Raw genomic sequence first — 14,562 nt, 5'->3', positions numbered from 1 at the left:
TGTAAAAAAAGTAAACCAAGTAAATATGATATACTGTCCTATATATTTACTAATGCCAGCAGATTAAGGATTAAAAAGTCCTTGGTGACTGAGAGAGTGAAGTTTTGCTTTAATGCAGGGAATGAGTTAAGGATAAAAAAAACCCTTTAGCTTTAGATCCACTTTAAAACCACTATTGGCTTACTTCATGCCGCTTATGTCCGCTGGGGATATGTCCTTTCACTTCCTGTCCGGAAGATGCAAAAGAAGATAAGAAAACCTTGGAGAGTTGTCACAGGAATAACTGTCCCCATTGGATGTTTTTTCCCCACCTTTTCCTCTGATGACAACTTAGAATTTTTTGAGTTCCACACAGGAAGGAGGGGTGAATCTCGCCAGCAAGGACATGCACAGGAAAAACTTTTTTTGTTATAAAGGTGCTTATTATTATTATACAGGATTTATATGTTTAGTTTGCTTTCATCAACCATTTACAATGAGCAAAGAAAAAAAAAAAACAACAAGAGCCCCAAACTGAGAACATCAGAGTAAAGGTTACATAAAAATGGGCAAAAGCAGTAAACAGGTTGTTGCCAGGTGCTACCCTGAGCCCACCTAAAAGAATGGTGTCAGTTACATATAGAAACATTCCCTTGTGAATAGAGGAACCAAAAGCAAACACACATGCGCAACCTATTCCTCATTGACAACAGGAGAGATAAAAAGTCCATAGCCAAAACAGCAGTAGCGCAGAAAAAAAAACTCTCAAGTTGTAGAACCCTGCAATAGTGGAATATCCCCCCAGAAAGAGTCTGATATGTCCAGCCAGGGTTGCCATATTTTCGTATACTTTTTAGGGCAAGTCCGACCTTTGTAGATCATCTTATATTTAGGCAGATCAAAATTACCCATACAATAGAATCTCTGTATAGAGGGCGGATTAGCACTTTTTCCAATTTAGCAAGACAAGTTTTCTAGCATAAAACAGAAGCATACATATTAATATTCTAGGCTGAGTTTGAGGTACAAAATCATTCAAAATATCAACTTCTGGTGTATAAGGAACCGGCAAATGTAGAGTATTATCCACAAATGTAAAGAGGTCCTGCCAGTATGAAGCAAGAGCTGGACATGCCCAAAACATGTGCAACAGATCCGCACCCCCAAGGCCACGATGAGGGCAAGAGGCTGCAGACCCAAAGCCCATACGGGCCAACCTAGCTGGGGTGTAATGAAGATGGATGAACTTGAACTGAGTAAACCTATCAGCAGTGCTGATGAGATATTGGAAACAAACCTCTGCCATCTCCTCCCAACCCTCTTCAAGCACCACATGAAGCCCCGCCTTCCACTTAATTATGAACAATATGAAAAGGGAGAGTCCTGGCTTCCTGGAGACGGGAATAAAAGGTAGTGACCAGCTTAGCAATATCTGGTTCTAACAACATTTCCAGGGACAATTCCAAAAGTTCGAGGGTCTTATACCAGGTGTTTAGGTCATTAAAAGATAGAAAGCAACCATCTATAAAAGCATGTGAGAGATGAGTAACACCAAGACGACTCCACCAACATGAGTCTGGGTGACCTAGAAGCTCGGGGATATAAGGGTTGTGCCACAGGGGAGTTTGTGGGGACAACCAAGCAGATAGGGATAACACCTTACCCCCCTCCCTCCGGGCCAGCCAGCTAGTATCTATCTGAGAATGGTGGGAGCACCGGGAAACAACAGACCTATGAAGAGTGTCCTGAAGAGAGGCTGCAGAACCATACTGGGCAGACAGGAGAATGGTGGAGGAGGCGGGAGGGGTGTCATTAAACAAAGCATACACAGGCAAGTTGGGAGGCAATAAAATAGTTGCGGAGCTTAGGGCACGCCAAGCTCCCATCCTCCTTAGATGCCTGAAGCGAGGACCTAGCCACTCGCAGCTGTGATCCATTCCAAAGGAAAGAAGTCAAAATGGAGTCAATTTTTTAAAATAATTTTCTAGGGAAAAAAATTGGAGAGGCCCTAAATACATATACAAATTTGGGTAAATATATCATCTTGAAAATGTTAATCTTTCCATTTAAATTAAGGGGTAACGTAGCCCAGGTATGGAGTCTAGTTTCCATATGTGTAACAAGGGGTATAACATTAAAAGATTCAAAGTTAGTGCGATCAGAGTGAATTTGAACACCTAGATAGTGAAATTGGGTCGCAAGTTGTAATTTAGAAGTAGATAAAAAATCATAGGGAACCATGGGGCCTATAGGAAAAGCTAAAGTCTCGTCCCAACCAACCTGAAGGCCTGACACCTCCCCAAACTCCTCCACCACGCACATCAGACCAGAAAATGACTCCACAGAGCCATCCAAATATACCAGTGCATTATCTGCATACAAGGAGATTTTCTCCTCCAGCAAACCAACCCGGATGCCCCTTATCGCTGCTGTCTATCGAATCACCAGAGCCAAAGGTTCAATGGCCAGGGCAAACAGAAGAGGAAAAAGGGGACAACCCTGCCTCGTACCCCTACATAAGGGGAAGTTTGGAGACACATCCCTATACGGACACGGGCTCTGGGATTAGCATACAATAGATGTACAAACCTGGAATCAAAACCCATCTGAGACATTGTTTCCTATAAAAATGGCCATCAAACTGTGAAAGGCTTTTTGCACATACAAAGAGAGCACCAAACCACTCTGCCGCGGCCCTATAAATGTGCAGATGCAGGCGATGTTTATTGTCAAAGGTGCTTTTTCCAGGCATAAACCAAGACTGGTCCAGGTGCACTAGGGTTCAGATCACTTTCTGTAAATGGGTGGCTAGAAGCTTGGCCAATATTTTAACATCACTATTAAGTAGTGATATGGGACGATATGACCCCCACTGCACCAAGTCCTTATCAGGCTTGGGTATTAATACTAGTAGATCCTCATTCATGGAATCAGGAATTAATCTATTCTCGAATGCTGAGTTGAAAAGACTATGCAAGTGTGTGGTCAGGTCCTCCACATATGTCTGATACCATTCAGAGGGTAATCCATCTAGCCCCGGTGTCTTGTTTGGGGGTAGGGAGCGAATAGCTGCTGATATTTCTTCCAGAGTCAATGGTTTGTCAAGGAGAGAACGGTTGTATTCACTAAGAGTGGAAAATTTAAGGGAAGCAAAAAAAGCCTGCAAAGAAGTCCTCAGCAGGGTCTCCAGCATCCAAGTATAGGGATTCATAGAAATGAGCAAAAGTCTGATTAATAATTATAGGGTCGGAGAAGATCGTGCCATTGGGCAATTTGATTGCAGGTATTGAGCTGTCTATGGATTCTGTACGGGAAAGATAGGCCAACAGTTTGCCATTCTTAACACTATGTTCATGCAACTTAGCAGATAAACATAGCTGGTATTTATGTGTCAAGTCAACACGGTGGAGCTGTAGGGCACGATGCGCCTCAATCAAGGCACCATGTGACTCGAGCAAAGGGGAAAAGGCATATTGAGATCGTGCAGATGCCAACGAGGACTCCAGCCATTGTTGGGTAGCCCCAGAAACAGTACAGTATAGAACTACATTAGAAATATAGGAACCACGAATTACTGCCTTAAAGGCATCCCACTGATATCCAATCTCAGAGGAGTGCTCATTGGCAGCCTAATAGTTGATCATGTCAGTACAAATGGGTTCCTAAAATTCAGTCATGGAGATCCAGAGAGGACTGAGCCTCCATAACCAAAAGGCAGGCCTATGACCCAACTGAAACTCCAACTGCAGCAGAGAATGGTCTGAAACTGTTTGGGGAACATACAAAATAAGAGAGCACCCAGGGTAGAACCGCAGTGGACACCAGAGCGTAATCCAACCTGGAAAGAGCATGATACGATTTAGATTGATAATTATATATCCTGGCCATGGGAAATTTCCATCGCCAAAAATCTACACATAGGAAAAGCTTGACAAGGGCCCCTGCATTTCTGTATTGAATCCAAAACTAAAAAATGTTTTGACTTTGCACACACTTTAAATACCAACTAAACTCTCCATTTAAGGACTCGTTCACACAGACGCAGAGCCAGGTGAAGATCATTTTTGGACTACAGGGTTGCAGTCTGCAGGCAGGCTATATAAGTGAATTGAGACATAACGGCTGTATGACTAATCTGCACGTCACAGTCTGACAGTTACACAGGGACAGGTGCACCGTTCCCAACGCAGAGACTGGGTGCCTGAGGAAGCCATAGCCAGCATGATGCAAACAAGTAACCCTGCTCTCTGTGTGGAAGCAGTGGCCTGTCTGCAAAGGCCTGCATTCTGCAGAGACTGCAGATACTTTCAAATAGATACCCAAATGCCCAGGCCTAAGCCTAGATGTGAGCAAAGTCACACTGCATCTATTTTATTGCTTACAACAGTCACACATACAGTAAATATAATTGGTGGTTATTGTTATACTTTTCAAAGGTACAGAATCACATCGTTTCTCAGGCAGGGACTCGCCTAGACAAACCAGATTTTCAACTCTCTTAAAATGACTGCCAATTAAGTTTATATAAATTGATATAAATACCACAATGTGGCTGATTAAAACTGACAAACTTACTATACCAGTCTCATTGACAAAGGGCTTGGTGTTATTCTGATAGCCTATCGTCTTTACCTACCATTCTAGCACAGTAGAACAATTAAACCATACATTCAAATGCTCTGTGTGTTGCGGTGTGTTGCTTTTTCAACTAATATAATCCCATAAACATTAAATCATAGTTGGATATTCGCTAATGATCCAACAGTTAAATTATTTTTCTAACCTTTCATAGGAGTAGTGTCCTATCACTGTGGTGAAACTGTGTAGTACCGGAAATTGTAGTACTAAAATTGTTTCTGAAAATGTAGCACCGTAGATCATCTCATGGAAATATATGCATATTTGAAATTATCTTGACAATTAATCTGTCGCTGCTAGAAATGAGGGTGTGCATTACATAAAAATGAAGTAAATGAACTGTTCTTTTGTGATAAGAAAAAAAAATACAGAAAAGGTGGTATAGTTGTTATATATTTTTTTCTTAGGCCCTTTTCAGACAGGGGAGACTTTATCCCGATCAGGAAGGAATCCACTTACAGATCCCCTGCTGATCGGAGCAGTTTATGCAGAGCAGATACAGACAGAGCCCACTCTGCTCTATGAGTGGCAGGGAGCAAACGGACTCTGCTGTTTGTTTACACCTGACTACTCTCCGATCTGATCTGCGAAATACCCTTCAATTTTTTTTCAGCAGAACGGATTGGACCCGGAGGTAGGCGGGTGTAAAAGAACCTCTGTCCATCTGGGTGAACGGAGCATTCGATCAGGTCCACCTGAAAAACTGACAGGTGGACCTGCGATGTGAAAGGGGCCTTATGGTGAGAGCATTTTTTTTACTCAAGTCAATATTACATTTTATTAACATTATGCAGTTTTCTATTCAGCCAGCAGATGGCGATCCAGTCTCCTTTTCACATATTCAGCTATTTCAGCTGTGCTAAAAAAAATAAGTTCTGTAGAGCTTGTTCAAACCACAACATTCATTATAATGCATCTTATGTTAACACACTGCATATGTATGTTAAGGTGCATTGTCATTTATTATTAATTGCCACCCAGCTCACATCAGCACACCACAAACCATTCCGATTTGTTTTGGGAAATCCACTTCATGAAGCATGATCGTAATCAGCTCAGAGTGTCTACCCAAAAGATAGTATCAGAGAGAATCTAAAGCCCACTTTACTGATAAGAATTCTTTTTCAATGGTTGCATAATTTACTTCATGGGACTTCCGTTTCCTGCTGGGGTAAATAACAGAATGTTCTTTCCCCTTCCAAACTGAGACAATGCAGTTCCCGACCAAACATCTGACACATTTGTCTGGACAATAAAATCGCTCAAGAAGTCAGGAGAGTACAACTCTGGCTTACCACATAAGGCCTATTTTAATGACTCGAAAGCTGATTCTGTGTTAGGGGACCACTTAATCATAACAGACTCCTTCCTGTTTGTCAAACTGATCAGATGAGTAGCCTGGCAAAGTGGGAAGTAGAACGCCAGTAACAGCCAGCGATCCATAAGATAGCTTGAACCTGCTTCTTGTTGGTGGGGCGTGGTTCATTTTGAATAGCGTCCACTTTGCTTATTCAATCTCTCTCATGGGTATACCCCAGATACTTTGCCTCCTCTAGCCAATTAGGGGTGAGCGGTTTATATCTCCTGATGCCTGGGACATTTAGTTCTGGGCGCCAGGTAGGTGTTTTTTCCCCATTTAGCCTTACTGTGGGCAAGCAGCATTTTTTTTTGGCCCATTCCCCCGCATGTATCCTGGGCTTACCTAACATTTTTTTTCATCACATAGGGGATGATTTTTTGGTGACAGGTTCTTTTTACTGAGACATGCAGGATCTAAAAGACCATGCGTGTCTCCTCTGGTTTCCACTGAATGTAATGCAGTGCACACTGTGTATATGCAGGGGTGGGGGGGCCTTTGGGGGGGGGGGCGGGGGTTATGTGCTTGGGTGTAACTTTTTACAATTAAGAATAAAAAGAAAATTTTTACCTAACTTTTTACCACATAGGGGATGATTTTCTGGTGACAGGTTCTCTTTAGTGAGACATGCACCATGCATGTCTCCTCTGGCTTCCATTGAATGTAATGCAGTGCACCACATTACACACTTTCCCAATCTGGATGGCCAGGAAATCTGTCAACAGGTACCCGAAGTGACGTTGCAACATATCTTTGTACCGCATATGTTGATTGGGTCCACTTCTTTCTCTGGCAAAACTTATGGCACTAATTTCTCTTCTGACACCACAACCCCCCCCCCCCCCTCCAAGATTAATGGAGAGTCAGGGCAAAACACAAAAGGAGGCACTACTTTTTGTCAGAGCCGACATCCACCAACACAAACTAAAAAATTGCAATTCCACTAATGAACATCAATGTAGGGAAACCACCATCACGAACAGCAGGTTTAACATCATTAACCTGTCATCACATAACTCACTGAGGATGAGCTGAAGGTTTTAGGTAAAGGCTTACATTTCTGTTACAATGAAGATTAGGATAAATTCAAACTTGAAAAGGATTTACAACTATTTATCCGTAAACTCATACTTAAAAGTTTATATGATAAACAAAATGTTGACAACCATACAACATTACAAGATAAAAATATGGTTGACCACCTTATATATTTTCTTGAAGAGAATGATCCAGTCAATCTGATAGATTGGTTGGATATCACTCAACGCTTACAATCTATAGAAAATTCTAGAACAACAAATCAAAGCAAGCAAAAGAACTCTATTCTCAAGAAGACATCTGAACCCCCCCCCCCCCCCTAGTTCCAATCCAAATATAACAGTCTTCTAAAAACTAAGTAAAGAAATTAATCTACACCCTATTCCAAATTATTATGCAAATTATATTTTTCTCATTTACCCAAATAATTGATGTAAATAACAGTCAGCATAATTCCCATGTTATCAACTATTAAGAGTACAATTCAAATTTTATTGAACAAACCTCCTAATGATAACAGTATTTTTTTTAAACATAAAAAACTTCCAATGCACTGTTCCAAATTATTTTGCACAGTAAGTTTCAAAACACTTTATAGGTTGTAAAGAACTGAAAATTGTCATTTGTTGTGTTTGCAGCATATCTACTGAAATCAAAAACTATTTCAATCAAACTTTTAACAATATTTTAACCTTTTAAACATTTTACCAGGTCACGTTACATTTTAACATAGGACCCCTTATTTGATAGCAGCTTCACAAGTCTTGCATCCATTGAACTTGTGAGTTTTTGGACAGTTTCTGCTTGAATTTGTTTGCAAGATGTCAGAATAGCCTCCCAGAGCTGCTGTTTGGATGTAAACTGCCTCCCACCCTCATAGATCTTTTGTTTGAGGATGCTCCAAAGGTTCTCAATAGGATTGAGGTCAGAAGAGGATGGAGGCCACACCATGACTTTCTCTCCTTTTATCCCCAAAGCAGCCATTGATGCAGAGGTATTCTTTGCAGCATGAGATGGTGCATTGTCATGCATGAAGATGATTTTATTACGGAAAGCATAGTTCTTCCTTCTGTACCAGGGAAGAAAGTGGTCAGTCATAAACTCCACATACTTTGCAGAGGTCATCTTTACACCTTCGGGGACCCTAAAGGGGCCGACCAGCTCTGTTCCCATGATTCCGGCCCAAAACATGACTCCACCACCGCCTTGCTGACGTCGCAGCCTTGTTGGAACAGGGTGGCCGTCCACCAACCATCCACTACTCCATCCATCTGGACCATCCAGGGTTGCACGGCACTCATCAGTGAACAGGACTGTTTGAAAATTAGTCTTCATGTATTTTTCTGCCCAATGCAGCCGTTTCTGCTTGTGAGCATTGGTTAGTGGTGGCCGAATAGAAGGTTTATGCACAGTTGCAAGACTCTGGAGGACTCTACACCTTGATGTCCGTGGGACTCCAGAGGCACCAGCAGCTTCAAATATCTGTTTGCTGCTATGTAATGGTATTTTAGCAGCTGTTCTCTTGATCCGATGCATGGATCTGGCAGAAATCATCCTCAATGTGCCTTTATCTGCACAAACCCGTCTGTGCTCTGAATCAGCCACAAATCTCTTAATAGTGCGATGATCACGCTTAAGTTTTCGTGAAATATCTAATGTTTTCATACCTCGTCCAAGGCATTGAACTATTTCACTCTTTACGGCAGCAGAGAGATCCTTTTTCTTCCCCATATTGCTTGAAAATGGTGCTCTGCTTAATAATGTGGAACACCCTCCTTTAGTAGTTTTTTCTTAAATTGGGCTCACCTGCCAATCTAATTATCACAGGTGTCCAAGATTGTTATCAGTGATCAAAAGAGCCCTGAGACACAATGCCACCCATGAGTTAAACTGAAAAACAAAATATTTAATCTTTGTGACACTTAAATAGAATTTGCATAATATTTTGGAACAGGGTGTAAGTCAGACATTATTTTAAGTGAAACATTATTTTAAGTGAAAAGGAGAGACAGGCTTTAACACAACTATCCAAGAATACTTTGATAACAATCAAGCCAGCGGACAAAGGAGGCAATATTGTCCTCATGAATAATATACAATATGTAAAGATGTGTGAATTCTTAATCTAAATTCGTATTGCCCTATTACAGCATCTCTTGTTGACAAATTTAAAAATATTATAAGCCTATCTCAATGGAATAATTCCCAAATCCAACTAAGAGTTAATTAGAACAAGCTTCTGCATTATTCCAACATTATATGCTTTGCCCAATATCCATAAAAATAATACCATCCCAACTGGGAGACCCATCATCTCAGGAAAAGGTGCTTTGACTGAAAATGCCAGCAGAATTGTCAATGAACATCTCAGGCCACATGTGACGAGTCTGCCCTCCTATGTCTGTGACACCAGACATATCCTTCAGATCATTGATGGGCTTCACATCTCCAAAGATGCTCTGTTGGTCACAGTGGATGTTGAAGCTTTGTACAGCTCCATCCCACATGAGAAAGACCTAGCAGCTGTCAAACACACTCTCGCTCAAAGCGTTCAACAAGAATGGGCCTACAGTGAGTTCATAGTTTCAGTTTTGGAATTCATATTGTACCATAATGTCTTTACCTTCAACTATTCACACTACCTCCAGGTACAAGACATAGCGATGAGGACCTGTGTGCCCCATCCTACGTCAATTTGTACCTGGGAGAGTGGGAACAGATGCTTATGACCAATAAGACCTTATCGATGTACACTGACCATATATCATTATGGTATTGGTATATCGATGACATTTTCATTGTATGGGAGGGCTTCCCTGAATTGCTTATGAAATGCATTGGTAGGATGAACCATAATGATTTTAATTTGACATTCACAATGCAATGGAACAAAGACATAGTTACTTTTTCGGATGTGGAGATCTCTAGGGGAAAGGATGGCGCTCTTTGCAGTAACCTGTACCGCAAACCAATGGCTGGGAATGTCATCCTCCATTCCTCTAGCTTCCACCCAAAGCCTTTCCTTAACTACATTCCCTATAGCCAATATTTAAGTCTGAGACTAAATTGTTCAGACGACATATGCTATATTGCCAAAAGTATTGGGACACCCCTCCAAATCATTCGATTCAGGTGTTCCAATCACCTCCATTGCCACAGGTGTATAGGTTGCCACCTGTGCAATAAGTCAATGCATGAAATTTCCTTGCTACTAAATATTCCTCAGTCAGCTGTTAGCGGTATTATAACAAAGTGGAAGCAACTGGGAACAGCATCTCAGCCACAAAGTGGTGGACCAAGTAAAATGACAGAGCACGGTCAGCGCATGCTGAAGTGCACAGAAGTCGCCAACTGTCTGGAGAGTCAATAGCTAGAGACCTCCAAACTTCATGTGGCCTCCAGAATAGCTCAACAACAGAGAGCTTCATGGAATGGGTTTCAATGGCCGAGCAGTTGCATCTAAGCCTTACCAAATGCAATGCAAAGTGTCGGATGAAGTGGTGTAAAGCACACTGCCACTGGACTCTAGAGCAGTGGAGACGTGTTCTTTAGATTTACAAATCACGCTTCTCTGTCTGACAATCTGATGGACGAGTCTGGGTTTGGAAGTTGCCAGGAGAACAGTACTTGCCTGTCTGCATTGTGCCAAGTGTAAAGTTTGGTGCAGGGGGGATTATGGTGTGGCGTTGTTTTACAGTAGTTGGGTCTTGGTCCCTTAGTTCCAGTGAAGGGAACTCTTAAGGCGTCAGCATACCAAGACATTTTGGACAATTTCATGCTCCCAACTTTGTGGGAACAGTTTGGGGGTGGCCCCTTCCTGTTCATCATGACTGTGCACCAGTGCACAAAGCAAGGTCCATGAAGACATGCATGAGCGAGTTTGGGGTGGAGGAACTTGTCTGGCCTGTACAAAGTCCTGACCTCAACCCAACAGAACACCTTTGGGATGAACTAAAGTGGAGATTGCGAGCCAGGCCTTCCCGTCATTGTGTGACATTAGTGCCTGACTTCACAATGCGCTTCTGGAAGAATGGTCAAACATTCCCATAGACACAGTCCTAAACCTTGTGGACAGATTTCTCAGAAGAGTTGAAGCTGGTATAGCCGCTAAGGGTGGGCCAACTCAGTACTGAGCCCTACGGATTAAGACTGGGATGCCAATAAAGTTCATGTGTGTGTAAAAGCAAGCGTCCCAATACTTTTGGCAATATAATGCATCTTTCTCTATTGAAGCTTAAAGACTCTTAGAAAGAGGCCATTCACAAACCTCCCTAAAAAAGGCCTATAAAGAAGCTCTCTCTAAAACCAGGACTCAATTACTTTACAATAATAAAACAAAAGATGAGTCCAACACTATAGGAATATTTACAAAGTATTCAAATCAACATCATAATGTTAGAAGACTTTTTTGCAAATACTGGCATATGCCAACTATGGATTCCATTTGTGGGTAAATTCATTTCAGAGAATCCACTTTCCACATAGAGGAGAGTAACCTCAATTCGTGACCACGTTGTAGACAGTGAGAACAAAGGGGAGATGCGAGGTGACACCTGCGAATATAGGGGTACTTTTATATGTGGCTCTTGCAAAAACTGCAAATACACGTGAACTGGTAAAACGATCAAACTACTAATGGTCAAATGTTTTTTCCGAGACACTATGCCAGCTGTAAGACATTTGGTGTGATTTATCTTTTACTTTCGAGTGTGGTTGTTACTACATTGGCAAGACTAAGCTGGAGTTTTGGAAACATGCCACAGGCACATTAAGAGTATGTAAAAATGTGACCCAGATTTACCCCTTGGTAGACATGTAATGGCAAATGTCCCAGAATTACATTTCTGATATTGGATCGCATACACCCTAACAGTAGAGGAGGAGACTGGAATAAAACCCTCCTCCAAATGGAAGTAAAATGGATTTTCAAATTAAAGGCCACCTCGCCTCCAGGGTTAAATGAGGCAGTGAGTTTCAAGACCTTTCGAAAGGGTTTTGTTTGGGGAAGGGGGGGGGGGGGAGCGGAAATATAAATACAAACTTCAGTGTTTAGTCTTGCCAATGTGCAACTCATTATTATATGAGCTACTGTACTGATCTGGGCATTGACAGCTGTACATGTATGATAATCAACTTTTATAGTTACATCTTTACCCCTTTTGGGGATAACTATCAACCTACAGGCCTCTATACATTTCAACTCTCAAGATATATACTGTGCCTTATACATTTTTTTTATATTTAGTCACTTTGTTTTCTTGTTTGTTTTCCTTTTCTTTTGTACGGTATCACTTTTTTCCTGGCCCCTAGATTACATATCTTTTGCTTTATTGGGTGGATGGGGGAGAGGAAGGAAGCATGCAATGGCCGCCCGGCATGCACATTCTGCTTGGTGAGAATAGGACATTTTTTGCCCTTACTCCAGGCAGCGTCTATGGTGATGAGGTTGTGGGCGGGTACTGTCTTTTTGGTGCCTGTCCCCTCCCTTCACCTATCCTGTGTGTCTTATGGGCCTGTGGAAGTGTGTGCTCATGGGCTTTGGGTGCATGTCGTCATCCCGCAACGTCGAGATGATGTTGCAAATGCGTTGGATTGCAGGGTGGGTGACACAATGCACAAGTTCGGGGGACTATGTTTTTGGATGTTAGATAACAGTAAATGGGCAACAAGTGTGAGACTCAGGTGTTTGCAGTTTGGGGGTAATTCATTCTTATGGGTGGCTCCAGACTCTATTCCATGCCTCTGAGATTTTAGGTAAGAAAATTCAGCAGTTTGTCTCATTGCTATATGAATGCTCTGATATGCAACAAGCTTAGTAATTCTGAGTGAAAATTTTCTTTGTTGGACTGTAGTTCTTTACCTTTTCATCTGCATGAAGACTTTAGTGTAGTTCACTCTACTTTATTTACTATTATTCATAAAAAAGACTTGGCTGATCTCATCCCGCTGATTTATTGATACCTGGTAGAGTAGTTATACCTGGTGGTGGTGTTTATTGTTTGCTTATTCATTTTCAGGTAGAATATTGTGGCAATTGTGCGCTTAGACACATGGACATTGACAACCATTTTGTTAAGGTCTACCATCTTGTATCATGATCTGAAAATATATCATTCCACTCCGTCCCCCCCTCCCCTTTGAATGGAATGTGGTCTGTGTATGCACTGGGGTCACAAGTGCATAAGGCAAAGCAAAACAAAAACGGGAAGTGCACCAAACTTGCGCATTACCTCAGTAACCAAAACTTGAAAGAAAAATATGTTGGTCTGGAACCAAGATGTTGCACATTTATTGGTGTGTTTGGGGTCATTGTCTTGTTGGAACACACATTTCAAGGGAATTTCCTCTTCAGCATAAGGCAGCATGACCTCTTCAAGTATTCTGATGTATTCAAACTGATCCATGATCCCTGGTATGCAATAAATAGGCCCAACACCGTAGTATGACAAACATCCCCATATCATGGTGCTTGTGTAACCATGCTTCACTGTCTTCACAGTGTACTGTGGCTTGAATTCAGTGTTTGGGGGTCGTCTGACAAACTGTCTCCGGCCACTAGACCCAAAAAGAACAATCTTACTTTGATCAGTCCACAAAATGTTGCGCCATTTCTCTTTAGGCCAGTCAATGTGCTCTTTGGCAAACTGTAACCTCTTCAGCACATCTTTTTTTCAACAGTGGGACTTTGCGGGGGCTTCTTGCAGATAGCTTGGCTTCACATAGGCGTCTTCTAATTGTAACAGTACTCACAGGTAACTTTAGACCTTCTTTGATCTTCCTGGAGCTGATTGTTGGCTGAGTCCTTGCCATTGTGGCTATTCTTCTATCCATTCGAATGGTAGTTTTTCGCTTTCTTCCACGTCTTTCAGGTTTTTGTTGCCATTTTAAAGCATTTGCGATCATTTTAGCTGAGCAGCCTATCATTTTCTGCACTTCTTTATATGTTTTCCCCTCTCCAATCAACTTTTTAATCAAGGTACGCTGTTCTTCTGAACAATGTCTGGAACGACCCATTTTCCTCAGAATTTCAGAGAGAAATGCACTGTAACCAGCATGTACAACATTTGCTGCCTTCCTTCTTTAAATAAAGGCAATAATTGCCACCTGTTTTTCAAATAATGAATGACCTCACCAATAGAACTCCACACTGCTATTATTTTGAACATGCCCCTTTCAATTAGTGATTCAATTACACAGAATCAGCAGCATGCATGTCATGACTGTTGGGTCTGTTGGATTTCTATTACTCTACTACACCTGCTAGTAAATTATTTGCCATGTAGAAATATCATTTCTACCAAAAACAGTGATTGATCAGGTTAGTGATGTCTGACTGCTATTATTTTGAACACAACTGTATATATATTTGTTACATCTTTTCTGTAAATATATGTTAATTGCACCATTTTGACCTTTTTAGTAATAAATCCTATTTTCTGAAAAGTGTTGAAACTGTCTCTAAAGCTTTTAATGCAAACTAAAAGAATTCCTGTCTCTGGAGAGTGCTACTGTATGTATTAACTCTCTGCATACATCTGTCTGCCGTGGCA

The 14,562-nt window shown here is 41.5% G+C and overlaps 1 protein-coding gene across 1 annotated transcript in view; it reads right to left on the bottom strand.

Annotated features, from left to right (window-relative positions):
* SHROOM2 (shroom family member 2) overlaps positions 1-14,562 on the bottom strand; it is a 229,110-nt gene that overhangs the window by 35,914 nt on the left and 178,634 nt on the right. The gene's annotated exons all lie outside the window — the stretch shown is intronic.

This window comes from Staurois parvus, unplaced genomic scaffold (assembly GCF_062004578.1).
Source record: "Staurois parvus isolate SC_StPar_1 unplaced genomic scaffold, SC_StPar_1.0 ptg000324l, whole genome shotgun sequence".
Taxonomy (NCBI): domain Eukaryota; kingdom Metazoa; phylum Chordata; class Amphibia; order Anura; family Ranidae; genus Staurois; species Staurois parvus.
This window is presented reverse-complemented; position numbering and strand designations above follow the sequence as displayed.